General features: G+C 38.8%; 1 long non-coding RNA gene across 1 annotated transcript; it reads left to right on the top strand.

Annotated features, from left to right (window-relative positions):
• Nucleotides 1-8,009: 8,009 nt before the first annotated feature.
• LOC113902493 lies at nt 8,010-23,769 on the top strand. Its single transcript, XR_003513844.1, has 2 exons — nt 8,010-8,123; nt 21,977-23,769. It is a non-coding gene; the product is annotated as an uncharacterized LOC113902493 (long non-coding RNA).
• The last annotated feature ends 516 nt before the right edge of the window (nt 23,770-24,285 follow it).

Genomic DNA, 24,285 nt, shown 5'->3' with positions numbered 1-24,285 from the left:
ATCTATTTTACATATGGTATTGCAAACTTCTATGTTACTCTCTCCATACAACTCCCCTTCTGCTTCCTCCCCTCCCGCCATGTCCATAGGTCTGTTCTCTATGTCTGTTTCTCTGAAACTGGAGCCTATTACACAGAATGATTGCAATTTTTTCAGAGTAGATTCATATAAACACCACCCATACCCATGGTCTGGGGGAAATAAGATGTTATGTTGTGTGCTCGTTTTCCTGAGTTTTCTCACTGCAAAACATTTATGATATTGAAGAAAATCCAGTTGACTGGTAAAACAGATATGGGATTAAGTTTGGGAAGGAACCAAAGCCAAAGTAGGTTCCAGGTTTAATAATATATGAGGTACAGTTTTCCATTGTTTGAATTTGTATTTTTTTAAACCTTTAGCTCGTCCAAAATGGTAAAGTATTAATAAGATTATATCTTTAGAGAACCATACTTCCTACAATAATGTTGTTAAAAATTTTTTTTCCCTTAGTGTAGTAACACCTAGGCAAAATATACTTTGGGAAAACTGTAAAGATCCTTTTAACTTTTCTGTTTAGATCAGATTGGGAGAAATAGCTTAATTTCTTGAGAGACTTCTTTAACTAATCCCTGGTGGGGTTTCTGGTGGATGTCCTATGGCAGGGATAGGGAACACTGAGATCTTTCTGTCCTGAGTTGACTCCACCATCTTAGCGAACACTCCTTGGAAGGAGCTCTCCCCATCAGGCTGAACATGTAAGAGACATAAGAAGTCCTGAGGATGTCAAAACTCTAATGTATGAGGTTTATATCCTTCAGCAGAAATTTGTGTAGGAAAATGTTCTTCTTTCTGTATCCACAGGTACAACTTAAAGAAACCATCGAAGGTCTTCCTGGTAAAATGGATGCTGCCTTAGCAGAAACAGGATCAAATTTGAGTGTTGGACAGAGACAACTGGTGTGTCTTGCCAGGGTTATTCTCAAGAAAAATCATATATTGTTTATTGACAAAGCCATATCGAATGTGGATCCAAGGTAAGGGGCTGAGGTCCATGAAACCTGGAATCTGAATTTTAAATGTGGTAAATGGAAAATGCTTGATGATGCTTAAAAACGTCTTCAAGTGTTCTTTTTGTCCCAAAGATATCTCTTGATAATATTAATCCTAGAAACTAATGTTATATGGTATTAATATTGTTATGAGATGTACTAAGAGAGCAAAATTTCTAAATCTAGCTTTTGATAATTTCAAGCTTTCAAGGGAAGAATATTTCCCATTGCTATATGAAAAATGATAAATTTGTAAGTAGACTTTTTTTTTTTTTTTTAGGATGAAAATTTAAGTTTATTTATTTATTTATTTTTTTTGGCGTTTGAACCTTACTTTTAATTAGTGAATATAAGGAAAATAATACAAGTGTTATTCACGGAAGAACCCTTATTTCAATACCAGCTTTCAGTAAGTCCACACATCTAAGATATTCACCTTTCTCATGTTTTATCCCTTTAAAGATACTCTTTGTCATCATCATTTAGTCACTAAATCATGCCTGACTCTTTGTGACTCCATGGACTGCAGTCCACCAGGCTCCTGCATCCGTGTATTTCTCCAGGCAAGAATACTGGAGTGGGCTGCCACCTCCTTCTCCAAAAGATGCTCTTATGGGTGGATATATATTTATAATTGTTATATCTTCTTCTTGGATTGATCCTTTGATCATTATGTAGTGACCTTCTTTGTCTCTTTTCACAGCCTTTGTTTTAAAGTCTAATTTATCTGATACGAGTATTGTGACTCCTGCTTTCTTTTGGTCCCAATTTGCATGGAAAATCTTTTTCCAGTCCTTCACTTTCAGTCTGTATGTGTCCCCTGTTTTGAGGTGGGTCTCTTGTAGACAACATATGTAGGGGTCTTGTTTTTGTATCCATTCAGCCAGTCTTTGTCTTTTGGTTGGGGCATTCAACCCATTTACGTTTAAGGTAATTACTGATAAGTATGATCCCGTTGCCATTTACTTTATTGTTTTGGGTTCGAGTTTATACACCATTTTTGTGTTTCCTGTCTAGAGAATATCCTTTAGTATTTTTGGAGAGCTGGTTTGGTGGTGCAGAATTCTCTCAGCTTTTGCTTGTCTGAAAAGCTTTTGATTTCTCCTTCATACTTGAATGAGATCCTTGCTGGGTACAATAATCTGGGCTGTAGGTTATTTTCTTTCATCATTTTAAGTATGTCTTGCCATTCCCTCCTGGCTTGAAGAGTTTCTATTGAAAAATCAGCAGTTATCCTTATGGGAATTCCCTTGTGTGTTATTTGTTGTTTTTCCCTTGCTGCTTTTAATATTTGTTCTTTGTGTTTGATCTTTGTTAATTTGATTAATATGTGTCTTGGGGTGTTTCTCCTTGGGTTTATCCTGTTTGGGACTCTCTGAGTTTCTTGAACTTGGGTGATTATTTCCTTCCCCATTTTAGGGAAGTTTTCAACTATTATCTCCTCAAGTATTTTCTCATGGTCTTTCTTTTTGTCTTGTTCTTCTGGAACCCCTATGATTCGAATGTTGTAGCGTTTAATATTGTCCTGGAGGTCTCTGAGATTGTCCTCATTTTTTTTAATTCGTTTTTCTTTTATCCTCTCTGATTCATTTATTTCTACCATTCTATCTTCTAATTCACTAATCCTATCTTCTGCCTCTGTTATTCTACTATTTGTTGGCTCCAGAGTGTTTTTAATTTCGTTTATTGCATTATTCATTATATATTGACTCTTTTTTATTTCTTCTAGGTCCTTGTTAAACTTTTCTTGCATCTTCTCAATCCTTGTCTCCAGGCTATTTATCTGTGATTCCATTTTAATTTCAAGATTTTGGATCAATTTCACTATCATTATTTGGAATTCTTTATCAGATAGATTCCCTGTCTCTTCCTCTTTTGTTTGGTTTGGTGGGCATTTATCCTGTTCCGTTATCTGCTGGGTATTCCTCTGTCTCTTCATCTTGTTTAAATTGCTGAGTTTGGGAGTCCTTTCTGTATTCTGGCAGTTTGTGGAGTTCTCTTTATTGCGGCGTTTCCTCGCTGTGTGTGGGTATGTAGAGGTGGCTTGTCAAGGTTTCCTGGTTAGGGAAGCTTGTGTCGGTGTTCTGGTGGGTGGAGCTGTATTTCTTCTCTTTGTTCAGTCGCGCTATGGGGAGGGAGGGAGGGATGCTGCAAACAAATGACACTGGCGTGCGCTCGCAGTGCCTCAGCCACACTGGGTCTGCCCCCGCTCATGGCACGTGTAGCCTCCCTGCCCACACTGCTCAGGCTCTAGGTTGTTCCGCCGGGAACAATCCGAGGCTGGCCCTGGGTTGCATGCACCTCCCAGGTCCAAGCAGCTCAGGTTCAGGCACTCAGGTAGTCCTCAGAGGCGCAGACTCAGTTGGGGCTGCGTTTTGTGCTCTTCCCAGGTCCGAGCAGCTCAGGTGATGAGGTGTTTGGCGAGCGCCAGTGCTGCGACTTATCGCCTCCCCGCCACTTGGTTATCTGGGTGTAAAACCGGCGCACCTTCTCAGGCATATGTTGACCGTCCAGACCCCCAAGAAGTTTTAGTTAGCAAAGAAGCCAGTTTTATAGATAATGTCTCTCTGGGGCTGCGATTGCCCCCTTCCGGCTCTGGCTGCCTGTCACCGGAGGGGGAAGGTTTGCAGCCGGCTACCTCTGTTTAGTCCTTTGTTCCGTGTGCGGGCTGGCGGTGTCTTAAGTTAGGGCTGGCTTTTCGCATGGTAGATATCCCACAGTCTGGTTTGCTAGCCCAAATTATTTCGCTCAGATAGTGCTCAGGGTATTCAGGCCAGATTCTTACTCTCAGCGATGCAGCCCGCGCCGCGCCTCCCTGCCCAGCCCCCGCTTGCTAATGGCGGATGCAGGCGTCTACGCTGCTTCTCCGCTGGAGGAGTTACCGTAGGGCTCGCAATCTGCGAGTTTTAATTGTTTATTTATTTTTTCTCCCTGTTATGTTGTCCTCTGTGCTTCCAAAGCTCGGCACGGATTCGGCAGTGAGAAGGTTTCCTGGTGTTTGGAAACTTCTCTCTTTTTAAGACTCCCTTCCCGGGACGGAACTCCGTCCCTCCCTCTTTTGTCTCTTTTATTGTCTTTAATATTTTTTCCTACCTCCTTTCGAGGAGTTGGGTTGCTTTTCTGGGTGCCTGATGTCCTCTGCCGGCATTCAGAAGTTGTTTTGTGGAATTTACTCGACGTTTAAATGCTCTTTTGATGAATTTGTGGGGGAGAAAGTGTTTTCCCCGTCCTACTCCTCCGCCATCTTGGTGCCTTCCCTCAAATTTGAATAAAGTAGAAAGTTGCACAAGGACAAAATACTAATAATATTTTCATTAAAATATATAAAGTCTTTATAGTCAGAGAACTCATTTTCACCAACTCTGAAGTGGTGATTTTTAAAAGTTGTTGTTTTTGCAGAATGTAAAGTTGTTCATTGTATGAAGTTATGAACCTTTTGATCTCAGGCAACTCAGCCTGCAGCAGCTTAGGATTTTGGTTCCCTGGACAGAGATTGAAGTCAGGCTGAGGCATAGAAAGCTCTGAATCCAAGGCACCAGGCCTCAAGGGTCAGTAGCCAGTGACAAGGCCCTGGACTTCTGACTTTGTATAAATGGATTTACACAAGCAGATGGACAGTAGTGAAACAAAGTGCTCGGTAGGAGGGAAAATGATAACGTGTAGATAGTCACATGGGCAGGCTCAGAAAAAGAGTGGTACACTTGTGATAGGTAAAATCACTTATATGGGGCATTTTTTTCTGGGTTTCCTTTGGACAATCATCTTGTTTTATCTGACTCGGAGTCTGTACTTGGTTTATCTCAAGGTCCTCCCATGTGTGTGCATACATCCCTTAGGCAAGATGGATCCTAGAGAAGAGACTTATGGGTAGGTTGACATCACCTACAGTGGCGTGGTGACCCCTCCCTTTTTGACCCTCAAGGAACATTTCTGCACACGTGTAGGTAGGAAGGTCTTCTTAACCTTGAGAATGAGAAAATGTGGCCTGTTTATCTTTTATCTGGGCAGAGCTCAGCTTCTCCTCCCTCCTGCTATTGTCTTCTTCTTGGAGTATCTGTCCAGAGAGGACAAACTCCAGCTGGGCAGCCTGGGGCCCATCTGTCTGCTGCCCCAATTTCATACTTATTTACTTAGTCTTTGGCATGGGATAGACCTGTGTTTTAAAATTGTGTGTGTGTGTGTGTGTGTTTTTTTTTCTTCTTCAAAGTCAAGAGGAATAGTTATATGTTCTATGTTTAAGTAAAATTGCACATTGAGGGCATCTAAATTGGCATGCCAAATTATAGGACATTTTAATAATTAGGTGGATGTGACAGATTCAATTATTCTTCAATTCTTTTGAGAAAGATGCCTTTAGCAGTGATGCACAGTAGTTAAAAAAGGTTAGTGGGAAAATGGCCTTTATGAGACTTGATGAACAATTCCCACTAAATGACATAGGATGGATTAAGTACAATACCTAGATGTGAAACACAACCTGTGCCTTGCTTAGAGTTTCAGGGTATTTTCTTAAGATACATTTACTCTAGTAGTGGTAGTGGTAGTAGTCACTCAGTCATGCCTGATTCTTTGCAACCACATGGACTGTAGCTCGCCAGGTTCCTCTGTCCATGGGATTTCTCCAAGCAAGAATACTGGAGTGGGTAGGTATTCTCTTCTCTGGGGGATCTTCTTAACCCAGGGATGGAACCTGGGTCTCCTACATTGGAAGCATTTTCTTTACTGTCTAAGCTACCAGGAAACCACTTCACATCAAAACTGTTTTCCTGGGTACATCATGTAGGTCAATTGTTTCAGACTCTTCCTTCCCTTTGAAACTATTAAGCAAAGCCACCAACAGTTAGAAAGGCAGAGTTAAGAGCCCCCTCCTCTTCCTTTCAGCATCCAATTAGTGCACATATTAATGAGCAATAAAGTGGCTGAAAAGTAGGCAGTTGGATAAAGGAAAGAAACAAGGAAAGATAATTTGTGACAAAAGAGATTTAGAGCCTCAGCAATTCAGACTGGGCTTCCCTGTGTGCTATGCCAGGCTGTGATCACTGGAATTTGGAGCCCAATTTCTTTCTTGCTTCTTTGGTCTTATCCAAAGAGAAAACTGGATTTCTACAAATTTATTCTATACAAAGCAGCTCTGCTAAAGCTGCTTAAGTAGGAGCTCTTTTTGCCAGCCTTTCACTCTCAGAATAATAAACTACAACCACAGCCAAATTCAAGAAGCATCTTAACCTCTCTGACAAGAGATTCAGTGCTCTTTTCAGTTCAGTTCAGTCCAACTCTTTGCAATACCATGAACTGCAGCACGCAGGCCTCCTTGTGCATCACCAACTCCCGGAGTTTACTCAAACTCTTGTCCATTGAGTCAGTGATGCCATCCAACCATCCCATCCTCTGTCATCCCCTTCTAATTCCACGTTCAATCTTTCCCAGCATCAGGGTCTTTTCAAATGAGTCAGTTCTTTGCATCAGATAGCCGAAGTTCAACTTCAGCATCAGTCCTTCCAATGAATATTCAGGGCTTATTTCCTTTAGGTTGGACTTGTTGGAGCTCCTTGCAGTCCCAAGGGACTCTCAAAAGTCTCCTCCAACAACACAGTTCAAAAGCATCGATTCTTTGGCGCTTAGCTTTCTTTATAGTCCAACTCTCACATCCATACATGACTACTGGGAAAACAGTATCTTGGACTAGATGGACCTTTGTTGCAAAGTAATATCTCTGCTTTTAAATATGCTGTCAAGATTGCCCATAACTTTTATTCCAAGGAGCAAGTGTCTTTTAATTTCATGGCTGCAGTCACCATCTGCAGTGATTTTGGAGGCCCCCAAAATTAAGTCTGTCACAATTTCCATTGTTTCCCCATCTATTTGCCATGAAGTGATGGGACCAGATGCTATGATCTTAATTTTATGAATGTTGGGTTTTAAGTCAACTTTTTCACTCTTCTCATTCACTTTCATCAAGAAGCTCTTTAGGTCTTCATTTACTGCCACAAGGGTGGTGTCATCTGCATATCTGAGGTTATTGATATTTCTCTCAGCAATCTTGACAACAGCTTGTGCTTCATCCATCCCAGCATTTCTCATGATGTATACTGCATATAAGTTAAATAATCAGAGGCCTCTCACCTTCTGAGATGATCCACACTCTGTCCCTTGAGTGTGTTTCTGCTATAGCCACTCTTGCCTTTTGAGATGGCCTGCAGTCTGTCTATAGAATCTGTATGTGTGTGTTCAGTCGCTCAGTCATGTCCAACTCTTTCTGACCCCAAGGACTGTGGCCTGCCAGGCTCCTCTGTCCATGGGATTTTCCAGGCAAGAATACTGGAGTGGGTTGTCATTTCCTTCTCCAGGGAAACAAAACATAGTAATAGCTAAATCAGTGAATTCTTTGAAAATGAGGACTTCATAACATTTAGCTGAAATAGAAGAATCTGTCATGAAAACACTGTAAGAAGGTAGTTTTCCTAAGATTTTGTGATTCTTGCTACAGTAAGGTGAAGAAATCTGGGGACCAATATTCTAGAACATATTCTTAAGGCTTCCATACCATATAAGTAGTGAGAGTGAAGTTTTTGACTAATAACTGTTTTATTGGAACACATTCTTATCAAGTATACAACAAAGATACAATAGAATCTTTATCTCTCTAAATAAATCCACTTCTTCACCATCACTTTGTCTCTCACTGAATTCTTTCTGAGCTGAGACATAAAGCAGCTGAACTTCGGTACGTTCAGACACCAGGTGAGTGATTCTAATTTAAAGACCATGGATTCAAGTCCCAGTCGGAGGTTGCACAGTTTTATTAGGATTTTGCCTGGTAAAACAAGGTAATCAAACCATTTACACACCACAAGGCCTACCACCTAAATAGATTCTCTCCATTTTTCTCCTCCTGCCCCTTTCCAAAATATTGTGTGAGTTACGATATGTTACTGGGATACATTGCATGCTGCTAATGGGTTTCTTTCAGGGACAGTGAAAGAATACAGTCCACCACATGATTTGCTGCAAAACAGTAAGAGCCTATTTTACAAGATGATGCAACAACTGGGTGAGGCTGAGGCCACTGCCCACACTGAAAGAGCCAAACAGGTGAGGCTGCTGCAGGGAGTTGTAATTGAAGTTTGTCTCCGGGGTTCACACTCTTCACCTGATCTCCAACAGGCATCTGGTAACAAGCACTCAGTGCCTTTTTCAGTCAGAAGCCTCTGGAGACTAAGCATCATGACTGAGTCTTAATAATACTTTGCAGGCTGAAGGCAGGTCTGCTGAGAATCTGAAGCAGTGCTGGGGGTGGGGTCAGAATGTGTGCAGTCATGTGTGCATGAGAGAGATTTTGTATTGCAGAGTACAGGTGGTTGAACTCTGGCTTTAGATTCTTACAGAGTATAGAACACTCTGCAGATCCTTTACATATCATTCTGATAGGTGTTCAGTACATTTTTTTCAAATTTAAATTTATTTTTAATTGGATGATAATTGCTTTACAATATTGTGTTGATTTCTGCTGTATATCAACATGAATCAGCCATGGTATGCATATGTTCCCTCTCTCTTGAATCTCCCTCCCACCACATTCCATCATGCTAAGTTGTCACAGAGCAGCGGATTTGAGCTCCCTGCATGATAGTGCAAATTTCCACTGGCTATGTCTGCATCTCCATTGCTGCTCTGCAGATAGGTTTATCAATACCATCTTTATAGAGTCCATATATATGCACTAATATATATTTGTTTTTCTCTTTCTGACTTACTTCACTCTGTTTAATGTTCTTGGTTCATCCACCTCATTAGAACTGAGTCAAATGCATTCTTTTTATGGCTGAGTAATATTGTGTATTACTCACACATCATGAGAGTACATCATGAGAAACACCGGGCTTGAACAAGAAGCACAAGCTGGAATCAAGATTGCCGGGAGAGATATCAATAACCTCAGATATACAGATGACACCACCCTTACGGTAGAAAGTGAAGAGGAACTAAAAAGCCTCTTGATGAAAGTGAAAGAGGAGAGTGAAAAAGTTGGCTTAAAGCTCAACATTCAGAAAACTAAGATCATGGCATCCGGTCCCATCTCTGCATGGGAAATGGATGGGGAAACAGAGGAAACAGTATCAGACTTTATTTTTTTGGGCTCCAAAATCACTGAAGATGGTGATTGCAGCCATGAAATTAAAAGACACTTACTCCTTGGAAGGAAAGTTATGACCAACCTAGACAGCATATTAAAAGCAGAGACCTTACTTTGTCAACAAAGTTCCGTCTAGTCAAGGCTATGGTTTTTCTAGTAGTCGTGTATGGGTGTGAGATTTGGACTGTGAAGAAAGCTGAGTGCTGAAGAATTGATGCTTTTGAACTGTGGTGTTGGAGAGGACTCTTGAGAGTCCCTTGGACTGCAAGGAGATCCAACCAGTCCATCCTGAAGGAGATCAGTCCAGGGTGTTCATTGGAAGGACTGATGTTGAAGTTGAAACTCCAGTACTTTGGCTACCTCATGCGAAGAGTTGACTCATTGGAAAAGACCCTGATGCTGGGAGGGATTGAGAGCAGGAGGTGAAGGGGACGACAGAGGATGCGATGGCTGGATGGCATCACTGACTCGATGGACATGAGTTTCAGTAAACTCCTGGAGTTGGTGATGGACATGGAGGCCTGGCGTGCTGCAGTTTATAGGGTTGCAAAGAGTCAGACATGACTGAGCAACTAAACTGAACTGAATATTGTGTATATGTACCACAATCTCTGTATTCATTCATCTGTATTCATTCATTCATTCATCTGTTGACATCTAGGTTGCTTTCATGTCCTAGCTATTGTAAATAGTGCTGCAGTGAACATTGGGGTACATGTGTCTTTTTCAATGATGAAACCATACCTCAGGGTGTATATCCAGTGGTGGGATTGTTGGGTCATATGGTAGTTTATTCCTAGTTTTTGAGGAATCTCCATACTGTTCTCCATAGTGGCCATATCAGTTTACATTCCCACCAAGAGTACAAGAGAGTTCTCTTTGGTTCACACCTTCTCCAGCATTTGTTTGTAGATTTTTTGATGCTGGCCATTCTGAACAGTATGATGTGATACCTGATTGTACTTTTGATTTGCATTTCTCTAATAATGAGAGATGTTAAGCATCTCTTTATATGTTTATTAGCCATTTGTATATCTTCTTAGGGAAGTGTCTGTTGAGGTTTTCTGCCCAATTTTTGATTGGGTAGTTTATTTTTTTGTTATTGAGCTGAATGAGCTGCTTATATATTTTGGAGGATAATCCTTTGTTAGTTGTTTCATTTGTTATTATTTTCTCCCATTCTGAGGGTTGTCTTTTCACCTTGCTTATAGTTTTCTTCACTGTGCAAAAGCTTTTAAGTAGGTGCCATTTGTTTATTTTTGCTTTTATTTCCATTACTCGAAGAGGCAGGTCATAGAGGATCTTGTCAAAGAGTGTTCTGCCTATGTTTTTCTCTAAGAGTTTTTATAGTTTCTGGTCCTACATTTAGATCTTTAATCCAATTTGAGTTTCTTTTTAATGTATGGTGTTAGGGAGTGTTCTAATTTCATTCTTTTATACGTAGATGTCCAGTTTTCCCAGCACCACTTATTGAAGAAACTGTCTCTTCTCCACTGTATGTTCCTGACTCCTTTGTTAAAAATAAAGTGCCCACAGGTGCCTGGGTTTATCTCTGAGCTTTCTATCCTCTTCCACTGGTCTGCATTTCTGTTTTTGTGCCAGTACTCTGCTGTCTGAAGACTTTAGCTTTATAGACTGAAGTCAGGAAGGTTGATCCCTCCAGTTTCATTCTTCTTTCTCAAGATTGTTTTGGCTTTCAGTACATTTTGGATGTAAGTGCTATCAAGGAACAGCTAGTTGACAAGTCTAGACAGCATATGGAAAAACAGAGACATCTTTTTGCCCACAAAAATCCATATAGTCAAAGTGATAGCTTTTCCAATTGTCATGTATGGATGTGAGAGTTAGTCTATAAAGAAGGCTGAGCCTTAAAGAATTAATGCTTTTGAACTGTGGTGCTGGAGAAGACTTTAGAGAGCTCCTTGGCCTACAAAGAGATTAAACCAGTCAATCCTAAAGGAGATCAATCCTGAATATTCATTGGAAAGACTGATGTTGAAGCTGAAGCTCCAATAATTTGGCCATCTGATGTGAAGATCCAACTCTTTGGAAAAGACTGATGCTGGGAAAGATTGAATGCAAGAGGAGAAGAGAGGAAGATTACATGATGGTTAGATAGCATCACTGACACAATTGATTGAGCAAACTCCAGGAGATAGTGGACAGAGGAGCCTGGCATGCTATAGTCCATGCGGTCACAAAGAGTCAGACATAACCTAGCAACTGAACAACAACAACACACAAATGTAGCTCACCAATAAATATTGTTAAATTAGTTGCAAGATTGTTAGGCCAGGAATCAACAAGCTTTCTAATTCTATGACCTATGCCTCTTTCTACACGAATATTACAGTTGATTTTAAACATTTACTGAAAGAACAGATTTCTAATTCTGTGTCTGCTACAAACTAGCATAACATTAATTATGTGTATAGAGCCACTATATATGTGACTTTTGTGGGCAAAGTGATGTCTCTGCTTTTCCATATGCTGTCTAGGTTTGTCATATCTTTCCTTCCAAGGAGCAAGCATCTTTTAATTTCCTGGGTGTAGTCACTGTCCACAGTGATTTTTGAGCCTAAGAAAATAAAGTCTGTCACTGCTTCCACTTTTACTCTTTCTATTTGCAATGAAGTGATGGGACAGGATGCTATGATCTTAGTGTTTTAATGATGAGTGGCAATGTATATGGTTATGTATATAGGGCCACCTTCCTCTTAAGGGACTTACTCATCTATTAAATATGGGTGTTGAAGCCAATATCTTACGATATCTGGACCCATCTAGAATTCAGTAATCTATTTCTCACTACTCAATGTTTGATTATATGTAATGAAAACACATTTTTAAATTGAGGATTTTGACACATAGTTGGGGATATATCCCTCTGATGTGAAATGCCTAAGGTCAAAAGAACAAAAGGGTTTGTGGGATTTCTGGCTGTTTTGTGACTAGCTTTACAGGGTCTCACAAATGCTTGTCATATCTTAGGAGGGAAGATCTAAATGGGAGACACTATAGTGGATGAAAGTGCTCTGTGAATTTCAGGCATAAAAAATATAGGGCTCCAAGTGCAGTTTCCCTACATTTGCATAAAATGTAAGTACTTCCAAAAAGCTCAGAACACAACTTTATTGTCCCCAGTCTAGGCTTGAACAAGCCAAATTTGTCAACTCTTCCAACAGCTCTGTGATCATGGACAATTTCCTACCCTCTGAACAGTGGAAAGTACAGGTCTTCTTCTAAGGAGAAAGAATAAGAAGAAACATTGACAGAGGGAATATAGGCCATTTTCTATTTATTTTTGTGTTTTTAGGCTGTCACCTCAGTTATCACATTTGTACAGTGAGACCTCAGTTATCACATTTGTACAGTCAATTACTATCACCTCACCTTTGCTAGAAAGATTCTACGTGACCTGAATGTTACTCTTTGAGTACCTTTCTCACATCATATACAGTACTTAGTGCTCTCACACACCTCATCTCTGAGAAAATGCTTTGTATACCTTTAAACACCACCCAGACTATAGAATTAAGGTATTGTGAATTCATGACTTATTCTCGTGACAACTTCCATCTTCCAGAAGATACGAGAAGCATAAGGGGGTAACTGGAACTAATTCTTTTTGTTTGTTTTGGGAGTTGAATCTGAACTTTACTGGTGGGACACAAATTTAAAATCAGAGCAGCACATTTGAGGAACAAGTCACTGTATACAATGTTAAAGAGTAGAAATGCAATTGTAGAGGCATTTCACACGCAGAAAGTAATAAAGCAAAGACTGAGCAAGCAGATGGTATCATCACAGGAAAGGAGATCTCTAGAGTGCTAAATTGAGGTTTTGGTAGAGCAAACAGACCAACGCTCTAACTGGACGTAATACTAAACAACAAAGACTTATGGAGAACATGATATTAGTATCATGTAGGATTTTTCTTCACAAATTAGAAAACAGAGGTGACCTACATTTTTTCTCAGTAGATCTTTCTAGATCCAATGAACAATATTCCACCTTTTTCCCCTCCAACTCTCATATTTCATAGCTTTCCTTCCAAGGAGCAAGCGTCTTAATTTCTTGACTGTAGTCATTGTCCACAGTGAATTTGAAACTCAAGAAAATCTGTCACTGCTTCCACTGTTACCCTGTCTATTTGCAATGAAGTGATGGGACAGGATGTAATTATCTTACTGTTTTTAATGTTGAGTGGCAAGCCAGGTTTTCACTCTCCTTTTTCACCCTTATCAAGAGGCTCTTTTAGCTTCTCTCCGCTTACTACCATTAGACTGGTATCATCTGCCTATCTGAGATTGTTGTTATTTTTCCTGGCATTCTTGATTCCAACTCGTGACTCACCCAACCTGGCATTTCACATGATCTACCCTGCATTTAAGTTAAATAAACAGAGTGACAATATACAGCCTTGATGTACTCCTTTCCCAGTTTTGAACCAGTCCATTTTTCCATGTCTGGTTCTAACTGATTCTTCTGGACCTGCCTACAGGTTTCTCAGGAGGCAGGTAAAGTGGATTGGTACTTCCATCTTTTAAAGAATTTTCTACAGTTTGTTGTGATCCACACAGTCAAAGGCTTTAGCGTAGTCAATGAAGCAGAAGTAGATGTTTTACTGGGACCCCTTGCTTTCTCCATGATCCAACAAATATTGGCAATTTGATCTCCGGTTCCTCTGCCTTTTCTAAACTCATCTTGTATGTCTGTAAGTTCTTGGTTTATGTACTGCAGAAGCCTAGCTTAAAGGATTTTGAACATAACCTCGCTAGCATGGGAAATGAGCGCAACTGTGCATTAATTTGAACATTCTTTGGCATTGCTGTACTTTGGAATTAGAATGAAAATTGACCTTTCCAAGTCCTGTGGCAGCTGCTGTTTTCCAAATTTGCTCTATTGAGTGCAGTACTTTAGCAGCAGTATCTTTTAAGATTTTAAATAGCTCAGCTGGAATTCCATCACCTTCACTGGTTTTGGTCATAGTAATGCTTCCTAAAACCTACCGACTTCACACTCTAGGATATCCAGTTCTAGGTGAGTGACCACATCATTGTGATTATCTGGATTGTTAAGACCTTTCTTGTATAGTTCTTCTGTGTATTCTTGCCACTTCTTAATCTCTTCTGCTTCTGTTAGGTCCTTGAGTTTTCTGTCCCTTATCATGCCCATCCTTGCATGAAATGTTTCCTTGATAGCTCCAGTTTTCTTTTTTCTTTTTTTATGTCCCAGTGCCTTAATTTTTTTTCTTTTTTTTAAATTTTATTTTATTTTTAAACTTTACAATATTGTATTAGTTTTGCCAAATATCGAAATGAATCCGCCACAGGTATACCTAGGCTCCCCATCCTGAACCCTCCTCCCTCCTCCCTGATGGTCACTACATAATGACCAATTTTCTTGAAAGAGATCTCTAGTCTTTCCCATTCTATTCTTTTCCTCCATTTCTTTGCATTGTTCATTTAAGAAGACCTTCTTTTCTCTCCTTGTTATTCTGTGGAAACTCTGCATTCAGTTATGTATATCTTTCCCTTTCTCCTTTGCCTTTTGCTTCTCTTCTTTCCTTGGATATTTGTGAAGCCTCCTCAGACAACCACTTTGCCTTCTTGCATTTCTTTTTCTTTGGGATGGTTTTGGTCACTGCCTCCCATACACTGTTACAGACTTCCGTTCATAGTTCTTCAGATGCTCTGTCTACCAGATCTTATCCTTGGAATCTATTCATCACCTCCACTTATAATTATAAGAGATTTGCTTTAGGTCATAGCTGAATTGCCTAGTGACTTTCTCTATTTCCTTCTATTTAAGTTTGAATTTTGCAATAAGCAGCTGATGACCTGGGTCACAGTCAGCTCCAGTTCTTGTTTTGCTGACCATGTAGAGTTTCTCCATCTTTGGCTGCAAAGAACATAATCATCTGATTTCAATTTTGACCAGCTGGTGATGTCCATGTGCACAGTCATCTGCTGGGCTGTTGGAAAAGGATGTTTGCTATGACCAATATGTTCTCTTGGCAAAACTTTGTTAGCCTTTGTCCTGCTTCATTTTGTACTCCAAGGCCAAACTTGGCTATTACTTTAGGTATCTCTTGACTTCCTATCTTTGCATTCCAATCCCCTATGATGAAAAGGATATATATATATATATATATATATATATATATATATATTTTTTTTCTTTTAATGTTAGTTCTAGGTCTTGTAGGTCTTCATAGAACCAGTCAGCTTCAGCTTCTTTGGCATCAGTGGTTGGGTCATAGACTTGGATTACATGTTGAATGGTTTGCTTTGGAAATGAACCAAGATCATTGTTATTTTTGAGATTGCACCCAAGTACTACATTTTGGACTCTTCTGTTGACCACGAGGGCTACTATATTTCTTTTAAGGGATTCTTGTCCACAGTTGTAGATATAGTGGTCATCTGAGTTAGATTCACCTGTTCCTTTCCAGTTTAGTTCACTGACTTCTAAAATGTTGATGTTCACTCTTGCCATCTCCTGTTTGGTCACTTTGAATTTACCTTGATTTTTGGACCTAACATGCCAGGTTCCTATGCAATATTGTTCTTTATAGCATCAAACTTCACTTTCCCCAGCAGATGCATCCACTACTGAGCATCGTTTCCACTTTGGCCCAGTACTTAATTCATTCTGGAGCTATTAGCAATTGTCTTCCCCTCTTCCCCAGTAGCTTATTGGACAGCTTCCAACCTGAGGGGCTCATCTTCTGGTGTCATACTTTTTGCCTCTTCGTACTGTTCATGAGGTTCTCCAGGCAAGAATATTGGAGTGGGTTGCCATTTCCTTCTCCAGGAAATATACACAAACTACATTTGTGTGTTGTTGTTGTTGTTCAATCAATCAGTCATGACCGACTATTTGTGTAGTTCTTTATAATTTATTTTACATAGTTCTTACATGTATGATTTCACTTTATTCTCATGATGGTCTTTTATTTTAAGCCCACATCATGGATGAGGTGATTGGGTCAAGGGTTCACTGACGGTCAGAGAGCTGGTCCAGGGAGCATATTATTTGTGTATTTTATAGATCCTATACTACTTTATTATTATTGTTATTCCTTCTGCTTTCCTTTGGATTAAGTGATTTTTTTCTAGGTCATATATTAATATTTGCAGGGCATCACTTCAAGCTAGAGGGGATTCACTCTATTTAGTACAGAAGCTTCTTATAACCAAAAGAGAGAGAGAGAGACAGAGAGGATAAGCAAGCTAGGGAGAAATTGAGAATGAATATTCCCTAGCCTGCAGAGATGGGTGGTTACAATGATGCTTGCGTTTCAGAATTTCTCTTCTCCAAGGTCCTTGACAGTGTATATGCATCACACAAACACAGTGGTTTTTATGATACCTCATTAAATACCTTAGAATTCACCAGTTAGTTGGAGAACTGCTCACTCATGATAGCTGAGATCTGTTTCCCTTAGGTAGCCTCTGTTTGTCTTGCCACAGCTGATTGTATCCTGTTGTCTAAGGCAGCCTATTGAGATTTTTTTGTCTTTTGAAGTTTCAAATAACTCCTGATTTCATCAAGGATTACCCTTATTTTTTATCTACCAATATTCTTGCTGTTTAGGGTGATTTCTGAGAGGATAAGGGGAGAGAAAATTCACTATTCAGTTAATCAAAAAGCAGAAATCTTAACTCTCTAGTACTCTTTAACTTTGATAATATACCTGCCAATATGTACACAAAGTTGCATGCATATTAAGTTGCTTCAGTTGTGTCCAACTCTTTGTAATGCCATGGACTATAATCGGCCAGGCTCCTCTGTCTATGGGATTTTCCAGGCAAGACTACTGGAGTGGATTGCCATTTCCTTCTACAGGGGAATTTTCCAGACTCAAGGATTGAACCCACATCTCCTGAGGCTCCTGCATTGGCAGCAGATTCTTTATCATTAGCGATACCAGGGAAGACTGTACACAAAGTTAGACTTGCTTTAAAGATGAGAAATTTAACCTAGAGTAATGGAAGCAAAAGTAAAAAAGTGAGACCTAAGCAACTTAAAAACTTTTGCAGAGCAAAGGAAACCATAAACAGAGTGAAGAGACAATCTGTGGAGTGGGAGAAAATAGTTGTAAACTATGAGACTGACGAAAGCTTAATTTCCAAAATATATGAAAAGTTCTTACAACTCATAAACAAACAAACAAAAAAAAAATACAACTCGATAGAAAAACGGGCATAAGAACTAAACAGACATTTCTTCAAAGAAGACGTACAGATGGCCAACAGCCACATGAAAAGATGCTCAATATCATTAATGATTAGGAAATCCAGTTCAAAACTATAATGAGGTATCACCTCACACTGGTCAGAATGGACATCATTTAGAAGTCTACAAATAATAAATGATGAAGAGGGTATGGAAACAAAGGTACCTCCTTATATTGTTGATGTGATTACAAATTGGTGCAGTCACAGTATGGAATTGCAGAACAGTATGGAAATTCCTCAAAAAAACTAAAAATAGAGTTGCCATTTTATCCAGCAATCCCATTCCTGGGAATATCCCCAGACAAAACTATAATTCAAAAAGATACATGCATCCTTGTGTTCATAGCAGCAGTACTAAGAATAGCCAAGATGTGAAAGCAACCTAAATGCCTGCTGGCAGATGAACGGGTAAAGAAGATACAGTATGTGTATATACATATACATACATCTTCTTTATCCATTCATCTAGGTTTGTGATACATACATATATAGACACATGCATATACTGTATATACACATACAATGGAATATTATTCAGCCATGAAAGAGAATGAAATAATGCCATTTGCAGTAACATGGATGGACCTAGAGATTATCATACTGTGTGAAGCAGAGAAAGACAAAAATCATATAGCACTTATATGTGGAATTAATAAAAAAAATGAACTTATTTATAAAACTCACAGAAATAGAAAACAAACTTAAGGTTAATAAAAGGGAAAGGAGAGGGAGGGATAAATTAGAAGTTTAGGATTATCAAATACATACTTTCACATATAAAAGAGACAATGACCTACTGTATAACATCAGGAACTATATTCAATATGTTGTAATAACGTACAATGGAAAAAGAATCTGAAAAAGAATGTGTGTGTATAACTGAATCACTTTGCTGTACGCTAGAAACTGCTACTGCTGCTGCTGCTGCTGCTGCTGCTAAGTCGCTTCAGTCGTGTCCGACTCTGTGCGACCCAATGGACGGCAGCTCACCAGGCATCCCCGTCCCTGGTATTCTCCAGGCAAGAACACTGGAGTGGGTTGCCATTTCCTTCTTCAATGCATGAAAGTGAAAAGTGAAAGTGAAGTCGCTCAGTCGTTTCCGACTCTAGCGACCCCATGGACTGCAGCCCACCAGGCTCCTCCGTCCATGGGATTTTCCAGGCAAAAGTATTGGAGTGGGGTGCCATTGCCTTCTCCGACGCTAGAAACTAAAACACTCTAAATCAGCTATATACTTCAATGAAATAATTATTTAGCCAATTAATTAAAAGGAGAGGAGTTTGAGGATTATTGGGATTGAACTAGGGCCATGTGGCTCAGTAAGAATGAACGGTCAGAGTCTTGAGCCATAATTCTCTATATATTGAACCACTGATTCAGTATATTCAATATATTGATTCCTTTATCCATGCAGGAAAGCTTTTATTGCTCTATTGCTTTTAGTGATATCTAATTCCATGATGGTAGCTTTGTTTACAAGCTGGAGTATAAATACTTAATTTCAACCTATACTGGAGGAACTATAATGAACTAAACCCAAAAGAAGAACCGAAAATGACTCAAGAAACCCAATATTGGGTCCTTTGATATACTTGCCTTGAATTTGAACTTTTTTGACATCATCTTTTTTAATCTTCACAACCATGCTGAGCTGCCAGTATTATCCTTTAGATGGAGAAACTGAGGTAGGAGAACCTAAATGACTTCTTAAAGTCCCATGTTAGAAAGTGTTAGTAATCTTTTACCATATTAAGTGAATTAATTGTGTCTTAACTTCTACTCTGGGCTTCTGTAAAGATAAAATCAAATGATTAACAAAGGGCTTCCCAGATGTTTTCCTTTCATGCCATAAATCATGTGATATTGCTACGTTCTGTGGACTAAGGGGCCACATCTCTGAGCAGCATTGTAATCACACCCAACCCTTAGCTCAGCCTGTTTTCAACCTGCAGTTTGTAGCCATCTCTTAGTTCCTATGAGGTAGGTCACTGTCTTGTTTCACCAATGAGGCAGCTGGTGCAGAGTGAGCTTAAGTGATCTTTCTAGGGTCAGCAGTGGTCCCAGGGAGAGAGGTGAGACTGGGCTTCTCCATCCCAGGCTCAGCAGAGACCATGAGGTCTCTGCTAACAAGTGTTCAGTCGCCTCAACTCCCTTCATAACCTGCTCTTGGAAAAGATGCCTTCTCTCACTCCTGCTGTCAGCCAGAGTGTGGTCTACACCAGGACAACAGATGGGAGAGAGGAAGATCAAATCAAGGATTTTATGCACAGGAAGCTTGTTTTCATTATTTAGTTTCAAGTATTTTAGACCATGAAGTGAAGATCATTTTGGTTAAAAGTTGCTGCTGATAACATTTTTTAAAATAAAAAATTATGTTGAGAAGGGCTATAGGGAAAGGAGCCAGCCAATTTTGGGAGGACTGTCAACCGGGAGAAAATGAATTATATTTCCATGTGTTCTTTTGGCTGTTTTTAGTTTCACAAAGACAGTACATAAATATATAACCATACAAGCATGGCTAGCTTAAAAAAATCAAGGCGAGAGATGATATGCAATTAGCCCCCAAAAGCCTGACTTTTAAATCCTTGCATTTTGAATCAATATAGTCTCAGATTTTACCCAGTGGAATCCAAGTACTTTTGGAGAATTTTATTTTTCTCCTTAAGTGGTCTTTTAATATATAGACCACTTAAGTGGTCTTTTAATATATAATTTCATATACAGTTCTGTTTTGAGGATAGCAAGTATGCAAGCAAGAAGTGGAAAAGAAAGTACACCTAATATGAAGGTAGGGGTTTCAGAACTTTTGTATTCATGTATGAAGTCCATTATCTCTCATGATAACTTTGTTAACAACATCCACAAATGAACTTGGAGTCCTCTTTTGTAAAACAGATCTGGAATCATATGACAAGAATGAGTCTCACATAGATGGTATATTTTCTGCTTTAAAGACAAAAGTTTTCACATTCTTCTTTGGAGAAAAATTACTTTTGAAATCTTTTCTTCACCCAGACACTTTTAGAGATAAGAGCTCACAAGTCTTGATATTATTTCATTTTTGTTATGTGCATTTGTCAAGAAACTGAGATAGGATACAGCTACTCACAAGTGATGGTTGTGAAACAGTGAAACTTGACAGCATTTCATTTCCTTTGTGTTCTGATTATACATTCATCAGAAAGCCTGTCTCTTCAAGTTCAGCTAGAAATTGGTAGAATTCAAAAAATCAAGCTGGCAAAGAACTGTCCTATTTTGGGTATCATCTTACATTTTAGAGAAGTTGCTTGGTTGAGTCATTGTTAAAGCTTTAGATTCTTCTTTCATTCTTGGGACCAATTATTCACAGATCACATTTCTATAGGCCCTCTAATAGCTTTTGCCACACAAATTAAATGCCAGGATATTTCATATATATATGTGTCAATATATTTCATATATATGTATAAATATATTTCATATATCAGAGAAGGCAATGGTGACCCAACTCCAGTGCTCTTGCCTGGAAAATCCCATGGACAGAGGAGCCTGGTAAGCTGCAGTCCATGGGGTTGCTGAGTCAGACACGACTTAACGACTTCACTTTCACTTTTCACTTTCATGCACTGGAGAAGGAAACGGCAACCCACTCCAGTATTCTTGCCTGGAGAATCCCAGGGTTTGGAGAGCCTGGTGGGCTGCCGTCTATGGGGTCGCACAGAGTTGGACACAACTGAAACAACTCAGCAGCAGCAGCATATTTCATATATATAAATTCTGATTGACAAACATTGAAATGCTGGATATGTATATATATATATATTTATTTATATATATATTTATATATATATATATTTCATATATATAAATTCTGATTGACAAACATTGAAATGCTGGATATATCAGAATTTATAAAATACAGAGATTACAACTGGATGCTAACATCCAGATTTATTGAGCTCATTTTATGTGTGAAAATGAGAAACCCTTGTGCAGATGCTGGATTTCCTAGCGTCTTTGTCACTCTGTTTTTAATTTATCTCCAGGTTTTGAGTCAGTAAAATGATTTTGCTTTTTAATTTACTATAGTAACAAAGCATATCTGTGAATTAGAATGATCAGAACTCTAGTGAATCTACAGGTTATTTGGCATTAAGCCCAGCCCCACTGAGGATTCTAATGGGACTACTTCCTCCATAGAATAAGCACATCCCTGGTTTTTAAAATTTTGCCTCCAGTAGCTATGTGATTGTTTAATATGAAGATGCGGACATCTTCCACATGTATTCCAAATGTGTTGCCTTAGAAAGGAAGAATTAAAAAAAATTTTTTTTTTAACTTGTTCTTTTCCCCCTTCAGGCACGTCCCTGGTGGCTCAGATGGTAAAGCGTCTGTCTACAATGTGAGAGACCTGGGTTCGATCCCTGGGTTGGGAAGATTCCCTGGAGAAGGAAATGGCAACTCACTCCAGTACTCTTGCCTTGAAAATCCCATGGATGGGGGAGCTTGGTGCAGGTTACTATCCATGGGGTAACAAAGAGTCAGGCACAACTAATCGACTTCACTTCACTTCACTTCCCCTTCAGGCACACACCAAAAAGAAATAACCAGATGTTACTCACAGTGGCCATGTGGTTATGAATGTTTCCAATGGACAGCCCTCAGCCTTAATGATTGTTGAGTCAGCACTGTGATTCTACCATGATGTCAAGTCTATTCCAAAGGTGTTTTTCCAATAGTTTTTGTACTGCAAAAACTATATTATACTTTTTTTACACTAGTCCCAAATATTTACACATAGATGATAGTTTATTTGGACTTCTTTTCTCCAATTTTACCCAATGGTTTCAAGCTCTAACAAAATGATTTATTATTTTTATTTATATATTATACTATTTTTTCTTATCCAAATCAGAGGTGAAGTCCACCAGTGAAAGCTGTCTACAAGGTTTAGTGCCTTGAAAGACTCCAGAACCAAAACTCATTTTATGAGGTATAAAGAAAGTTGTCACAGATGTCTTTTACTGTTCCTAAAATTACATATTACTTTCCAATTTTATCAGGGGTTCTATTTACTTGAAGACCATATGAAGTCATTATTTGTTTTACCACTTTCTTTAACAGTGCTAGGATCCATTATTGCACATAAATATCTCTGATTAAAATAGAGATATACAAAAGAAAAAACAAAAAATATATACTTTAGTTTATGTGAGATAGGAAAGAAAGGTATCCTCTGCCCAAATTTAAAAGACACTTGATTTAAAATATGTAAAGATAATATTTGATTATATGTTCTAAAACAGAAGGAACAGAAAATATGCTTTCTCAAAATAGGAGCCCTTCTAGGTGATCACTGTCTTCTACATGGAGAATTGTATTGTATTCTATATTTTACACTTTTTAAATTTATAGCATAAAATTTTCTATGATAACCATTTTAACATACAATTCACTGCATTAGCCACATTCACAGTGTCATGAAACCATCGCCATCTAGTTTATTTTTAGTGATTATTTTAGACCACTCAGTATTAGACCACTATTATTTCTACAGTCATTTTTGGTAAGTTTCATTCTTTATGAATTAGTCTATTTCATATGAGTTTTCAGCTTGATTGGCTTAAAATTATTCATAAAATCTTATATGTTTAATATCTAAGTAGCTATAATTGGGTTCTATTTTGCTTTTTAATTTTCTTTGAGCCTTGTTTTTTTTCTTGAATAATCTTGCTTGATTTTTTCCTATTAATTTTCAAAGAATCAAATTCTGTGCTTGATTGATTCTGATTTTATGTTTTCTAGCTCATCATATTCTTCCATTCCTTCAACTTCATTTGAGTTTTTTTTTCTCTAAATTCTTCAATTGGAAACATATTAATTTTTAAACTTTTTTCCCCCTATGCAAGTACATAAAACCTACTTTTTTATTCCACCTAAAGGCCCACTTTAGCTGTAGCCTACATGTTTTGGTACTGAGCACTGATCAATAATCATAGTGTTATGTATTTTCCAATTATTAATTTGATTCATTATTATATATTTCACTCATGAGTTATTCATCAGTGTAATCTTCTCTAAACTCCAAATACTAATAGCTATTTTTCTCTTATATTAGCCATGTAAATTGCTAACAGTCAACCTGTATTAGCTCATAAAAATAGCAGTTTCTTATGATTTGATGTAATAGTTTTCTTTTGATATTAATATATAACTTAACTTCATTTTGGTCAGAGAACATTAGAGTGAGATTTTAAACCAAAGGTTTAAGATATTGACACACAAAGTCCTTGTTTCCACCATTTTTGTTTTCTATTTGTGGGATTTTAAAATGTTATGTGTATAACCAGAAATTTTCAAATAAAAATCCTTCTCAAATTCTGGAATGTTTTTGATGTATGTTACAGATTGGTTCTTTGAGATATAGACTCAGATGGAGTTTAGTGTTGGGATGTTTATTAGGGGTGTTGTTGGAATTAGCACTCATGGAATTAAGAGTGAAGAAACTGGATAGAGCAGAGGGAAAAAACAAAGCTGGATCATGGGCCAGATGACCTTAGCTGACCCTTGAGGGCTCTGGAGTGAAGATGGCCCTTCAGGGTTGTCCTGACATGTCCACTGGCCAGGCCTTTTTGCCTCCACCTGGATGGGTTATTGCTCACAGGCTGCCCCCCAGAAGCTCTGGAGGCTGAAGATTGCCCACTAGCAGCACTTCCAGCAACTAGGGGGAGAGTCCTTGAAGAGAGGTCAGGACAGCACATCTCCAGGTCTTCATGGCCTGTGTCACAGCTCCAGAGGTAGGTGATGAGGATGTACTGTGGGCGAAACTCTTGGTGACTGATGTGTAAGTCAGAATGATGACTTGGTGATTCTCCTCAGTGCCCTGTGGTGTGAA

The sequence above is a fragment of the Bos indicus x Bos taurus genome, chromosome 12, assembly GCF_003369695.1.
Source record: "Bos indicus x Bos taurus breed Angus x Brahman F1 hybrid chromosome 12, Bos_hybrid_MaternalHap_v2.0, whole genome shotgun sequence".
Taxonomy (NCBI): domain Eukaryota; kingdom Metazoa; phylum Chordata; class Mammalia; order Artiodactyla; family Bovidae; genus Bos; species Bos indicus x Bos taurus.
The sequence above is the reverse complement of the archived record's forward strand: the minus strand, read 5'-3'. Positions and strand labels throughout refer to the sequence as shown.